Source organism: Pan paniscus, chromosome 20, assembly GCF_029289425.2.
Source record: "Pan paniscus chromosome 20, NHGRI_mPanPan1-v2.0_pri, whole genome shotgun sequence".
NCBI classification, from domain to species: Eukaryota; Metazoa; Chordata; class Mammalia; order Primates; family Hominidae; genus Pan; species Pan paniscus.
Window position 1 is genome coordinate 14,317,554 of NC_073269.2, and position 6,000 is coordinate 14,323,553.

The window sequence follows — 6,000 nt, forward strand, 5'->3', positions numbered from 1 at the left end:
TAAATGACGAGTTAATGGGTGCAGCATACCAACATGGCACATGTATACATATGTAACTAACATGCACGTTGTGCATATCTACCCTAAAACTTAAAGTATAATAAAAAATAAAAATAACAAATACGAAATGGATAATAAAGCAATTTCATGAACAATTCTACATCCACAAATTTGAAAGCCTAGATGAAATACATCAGTGATGTGAAAGAAACAATATGCCTGTATTAGTCCATTTTCATGCTGCTTATAAAGACATACCTGAAAGTGGGCAATTTATAAAAGAAAAAGGTTTAATTGGACTCACAGTTCCACGTGGCTGGGGCGGCCTCACAATCATGGTGGAAGGCAGGGAGGAGCAAGTCACATCTTACGTGGATGTTAGCAGGCAAAGAGAGGGCTTGTGCAGAAAAATTCCCGTTTTTAAGACAGTCAAAACTAGTGAGACTTGTTGACTATCACAATAACAGGATGGGGAAGACTTGCCCCATGATTCAATTACCTCCCACCGGGTGCCTCCCACAACATGTGGGAATTCAAGATGAGATTTGGGTGGGGACACAGCCAAACCATATCACTGCCAAAACTCACACAAGAAGAAACAGACAATCTAAATAGATCTGTATCTATAAAGAAAAAGAATAATAACATTCCAAAACAAAAAGCACCAAGTCCAGATGTGTTCACTAGTGAATTCTACCAAACATTTAAGGAAGAAAGTAAGAAAGTATGCCAGTTTTCTACAATCTCTTCCAGAAAAAGCAGAGGGAATACTTTCTAACATTCTGTGAGGCCAGCATCACCCTAATACCAAAACGAAAGACATTAAAACAACAGAGAACTACAGGCCAACACCATGGCTCACAAATACAGATGCAAAAAGTCTCAACAAGGTCGAGCATGGTGGTTCATGTCTGTACTCCCAGCACTTTGAGAAGCCAAGGTGGGTGGGTCACTTGAGTCCAGGAGTTCGAGACCAGCCTGAGCAACATGGCAAAACCCCATCTCTTTAAAAAAAAAACCAAACAAACAACAACAACAACAAAAACCAATCCTGTATTAGTGAGGGTTTTCCAGAGAAATCAGATCAATAGGATATATATAGGTATATACCACACCTTTTTTCTCCACTTCTTTTCCCCACAACACAGCAAGCAGATGACAATATTTGTGAGTCATAACAAGTTAAATGAAACAACATGGTTAACTTAACAAACTTCTCTATAAACTTTTCTTGATTCTCTAAAAACTGTCCAATTTTTTCCTTGCATAAAGCCAAATTAGACACAGAAAATGGCACATGTTCCCTTACTTCCACTAGCTACCACCCACAATGCACACAGGTTTCACTTTAGGGGCCGATATGGGGCCCCACTCCTGGTGATACTGGTTGGGCTTACTCTCTTGGGAAGTGGGAGGGATAGGGGCTAGTTTGCATAAGGGGGAGGCGTGAGTGATGACCTTGGGGTGGGTTCCTTCATTGAAAAACTGGTAGGAAGCCCCTCAGAATTGGGGGACTGAAGAGACCCTGGGGAAAACGTAAGCCTTCTAAAGGGAGCAGCTAGGAGGGGATCCCTTAGGCATGGCATTCTGGTCCCTGGAATTAACATGAGCCTGTAAAGAGCCATAAAAGCCTGTACATAAGGGACGTCTTCCCATTTTCCTTTTTACAAAATAAGTCTAATTGTAAATATCATTATAATGTATAGAACCATATGTAGGCCAAATCTGTTAGTTTTCTAATCTGTATTGAACCCAAACAGTGCTGCAACAGAAAATGAGTCTCTTCTTAAGACGAATTTGAACTTCCTCCAATAGCGTAAAAGACACTCCAGTGCCAAGTCCTCTGGGATGCTTGCTGTTGTCCCCAGGTCGACTAAGGATCGCTACAGGGGGTTTCAGCCTAAGTTTAGCAAATGTCTAGTTAATTTTCCCTTTTAAATTCCCACCTTCCAGAAAGGTGTAAATATAAATAGCAGGGTGTTATAAAAGTGGATTAGGAGCTAAAAATGGACAGTTGGATGTTGAACCTAAATTCCAGAGGGCTGGGCAGAGAGGAGCTAAACAAATGGTAACTGTGGAAGGGAGGAAAGGAAGGGGGTAAGCAGCATTGCCCAAAGGGAGACCTCAGAGGCCCTGACCACCTGAGAACTCAATAGTGGAGACACCAAAAAAAAATATTCATGTGGCACAGACCTGTTTTAGCTAGTCTTCAATTTGGTGGGGTGTCCAAGCCCACTAGACTCCAGAGTCTAGTCCCGCCTCCTACCTCAGCGTCAACTTACTTTTAGCTTATAAACCTTCGTATGTGCAAGGCGCGGTGGCTCGTGCCTGTAATCCCAGCACTTTGGGAGGCCCAGGAGGGCAGATGACGAGGTCAGGAGTTAAGCCTGGCCAACATGGTGAAACCCCGTCTCTACTAAAAATACAAAAATTAGCTGGGTGTGGTGGTCTGCGCCTGTCATCCCAGCTACTTGGGAGGCTGTGGCAAGAGAATCACTTGAACCTGGGAGGTGGAGGTTGCAGTGAGCGGAGATCGTGCTGTTGCACTCCAGCCTGGGCAATACAGTGAGACTGTCTCAAAAAAAGGAAATGACAAGAGATTAATTACTTAGTCAATCTAGGGCAATGGTGGTTTGTTGTACCAGACTTTGACATTTTCTTCAGTTTGAAAATTTCCAAATTAACAAGGTAAGGAAAATCCACTTGGAAAAGGCTCTTGCTGTTTATGGTCAACTCAATTCCCATTTGTGATACAAAAACAAGCCTGCATGTTCTCTTTTTTTCTCTGGAGATGCTTGTATTTTGAAGCTTAGAGATTTACAGGGTTCTGAGCTGAATACCGAGCTGATTTTCCGTGACAGTAAAATTTGCATTTACATGCATTCATTCACCCATGCATTTAATTGTGTCAGATGCCCGTACTCCCTAACAATGAGTTTCTAATTTCTCCACCTGTACATAATTTACCAAATATAAAGAACATCTCCCAAAAGAACAAATTCACCCAGTGTTCACCCAAACTGGCTGGAATCCCCTGGTCGGTGAAGCTGCTGGGGACGAAACAACCACGACTCCAGCAAGAGATTTTCTTCCTTCTGCAGAAAGTCTGCAAAGGCTGATGAAGAGGCTTGGGAAAGGGGAGACCGCGGACGAAAAGGCCCCACCGAAGCTCGCTGCCCGCACTCCCGACCCGCCTTTTACCTGGACCCAAGCCCCCAGCGGCGCAGGTGGGAGTCTGGGAAGAAGTGCGGTGTCGGCAGGAAGTCCCAGCGCGACGTCCGGGAAAGCCACAGGAGGAGGCGACCTGCAGGAGGCTACCCTTTGACCCCAACCCTACTCTCCAGTCCTCCTAGTCTGGTGGGAGCAACCTTAGACTGGTTGATGTGGAAGGAGGCGGGCCTGCACGCGGAGTACGGCATGCACTTCCGTTTCCAGGCATGAGGGCAACGGGGGAGCGGGGGGGGGGGTGACCTGGAATGGGCTGAGAAACAGGAGCCACGAGAGCCGCGTGGTGACGTTAGAAGGGCGCTACAGCCGCGACTTTCCAAAGCTAGTAGAGAGATCCCAGCGTCCCCCGGGAAAGGCAGAAGGGGCGGGGCGATACCAACACGGAGACAATGGGGCGGGGCGATGCCCTGGAGGCGGGATTGCCAGTGGGAGAGCCACCCTTCAGGCCATGCAGACCCCAGGTGAAATCTGCACAGGGGTCTCCTGGAGCCGTGGGAGGGGTTCCCCTTCTCGTTCAAGAGCGTTTTTATGTTGCCCTCTTTATGGATGGAAAACAGAGGCATGGACGGGCGGTTTAACTTGGCCACATTCACTAACCTAATGAAGAAGTCTCTGAAACTGGATCCTGGGTCGCTGGAGGCCTTACACCCTCCTCCAGGGGCTATGATAAATATCAGTCTACAAGCAAAGAAAACCTTTGGAATTTAAAGCCCTGTGTACTGTAGTTCTTCCTATATTTTTGACAACTAAACCAGAAACTTTATATCACACACATACACACACACACAAACCCTTTTTGGCATTTTCTAAATATCCGTGTGAATAAAACACCTGCCAAGACGTGGTAGGATTTAAAAGTGATTTGGGGCGGGTGTTTTATTCACGTCTGCAATCCCAGCACTTTGGGAGACCCAGATGGGAGGATTGCTTGAGCCCAGGAGTTAGAGACCAGCCTGGGCAGACCCCTGTCTCCTAAAAACATAAAAAAGTGATAGGGAATAAACGTAGAATTGCCATAGGTCATAATTTGTTTAATATAAAGCTGCTACGCTTTTAGGTCTGACAAACTTCCTCTCCCTGTGCGGTTGTTTCCTGATATAACCCACGTGTTCCTCATCTCACAGCTGCTGACTCCTATAAAAGCTAATGACCAACACCACAGTCATGTAAATAAATTCCCCCCTTCATTTTTTTCCCTAGCCAATCGACAGTCACGTGAAGAAAGACTGAAGGACAAACCCATGGTCCTTAAAAGGCACAGTCCCACAGGCCCTCTCTGTCTCTTCATCTCTCCAGTAACCTACCCACAGGTTGAGCACCATACTGTCTCTGGACTTCCTGTGGGCCATTATTCAGCACCCCTAACTTCTCTGGAATCTATAATAAACTTTTTCCTTTCATTGATTTTGGTTTCACTTTCTCATTGTGTCTCACTTAACACACTTGAACTTAACATCCTCCACCAGCTCTCCTAGAGAGTGGCTATCTCGGGCCGGACATGTTGGCTCAGGCCTGTAATCCCAGCACTCTGGGAGGCCAAGGTGAGTGGATCACCTGAGGTCAGGAGTTCAAGACCAGTGTGGCCAACATGGTGAAACCCCGTCTCTACAAAAAATATAAAAATTAGCTGGGCATGGTGGGAGATGCCTGTAATCCCAGCTGCTCGGGAGGCTGAGGCATGAGAATCACTTGAACCCAGGAGGCAGAGGTTGCAGTGAGCTGAGATTGTGCCACTGCACTCCAGCCTGGATGACAGAGCAAGACTCTTAAAATAAAAAAATAAAAAAAAAGAGTGTGGCTATATTGGCTTTTGGCCTTTCTCAAGAGAGAAACCTCAAGACCAAGTTGGAAAATAAACATTAATACTAAAAAATGATACCAGCGTATGATCCAGCAATTCCACTTCTGGGTATATTAATCAAAAAGTTGAAAGCAGGTACTGGAAGAGCTATTTGTACACCCATGTTCATGGCAGCTTTATTCACAATATTGAAAAGGTGAAAGCAAATCAAAATGTGGTATAGCCATACAATAGATTATCCAGCCTTAAAAAAGGAAATTCTGAGATGTGCTACAACATGAACCTTGAACATGTTATGCTAAATGAAATAAACTAGTCACAAAAAGTCAAATACTGGGACTTCACTTTTATGAGGTACCTACAGTAGTGGGGTTAACACAGACACATGTTGGAACAACTAAGTTCCTCTTCAAAGACTCAACTTTCTGATCATAAGTTATAAAAGTTGTACATCAATCCTACCCCCCTTCTTCTCTTCTGTTTCCACAAATCGCACATTTACCCTATTTGGAAAAGTTTAAGTCTTAGCCAATCGGGATCAGCTTAGATTGTGCAGTCCAATCCCAGCCAATTGGGGAACGACACAGAAACAGGAACTGCATTAAATTAAAAACTCCTTCCCTCCTTTGTTCATTGTGCTCTTGCGATTGTAACGGGCACAAGCAGCACCCTTCTGCAGAAGTAAAGGTGCCCTGCTGAGAAATTTTCTAGGGGGTTTCTTTTGGCTATGTCGAGCATTTGTTTCCAACACAGAGAATTGAATGGTGTTTGCCAGAGATTGGGAAGGGAGCAGTAGGGAGTTAGTGTTTATTGGGTTCAGTTTGGGAAGATAAACATTTTTTAGTGGGATGATGGTGACAGTTGCCCAACAATGTGAGTATACTTAATGCCAGCAAAGTGGACACTTAAAATGGTTAAAATGTAAACTTTATGTAATATACTTTACCACAATTCTTAAAAAGTGAATAGAG

General features: G+C 44.6%; 1 long non-coding RNA gene across 1 annotated transcript in view; it reads right to left on the bottom strand.

Moving 5' to 3' along the window:
• The window catches only part of LOC106634069 (uncharacterized), a 30,150-nt gene extending 26,588 nt beyond the window's left edge, over positions 1-3,562 (bottom strand). Inside the window, exon 1 of the long non-coding RNA XR_008622063.2 lies at positions 3,202-3,562. This is a non-coding gene — a long non-coding RNA (uncharacterized LOC106634069). The remainder of the gene's footprint in view (positions 1-3,201) is intronic.
• Positions 3,563-6,000: the final 2,438 nt, after the last annotated feature.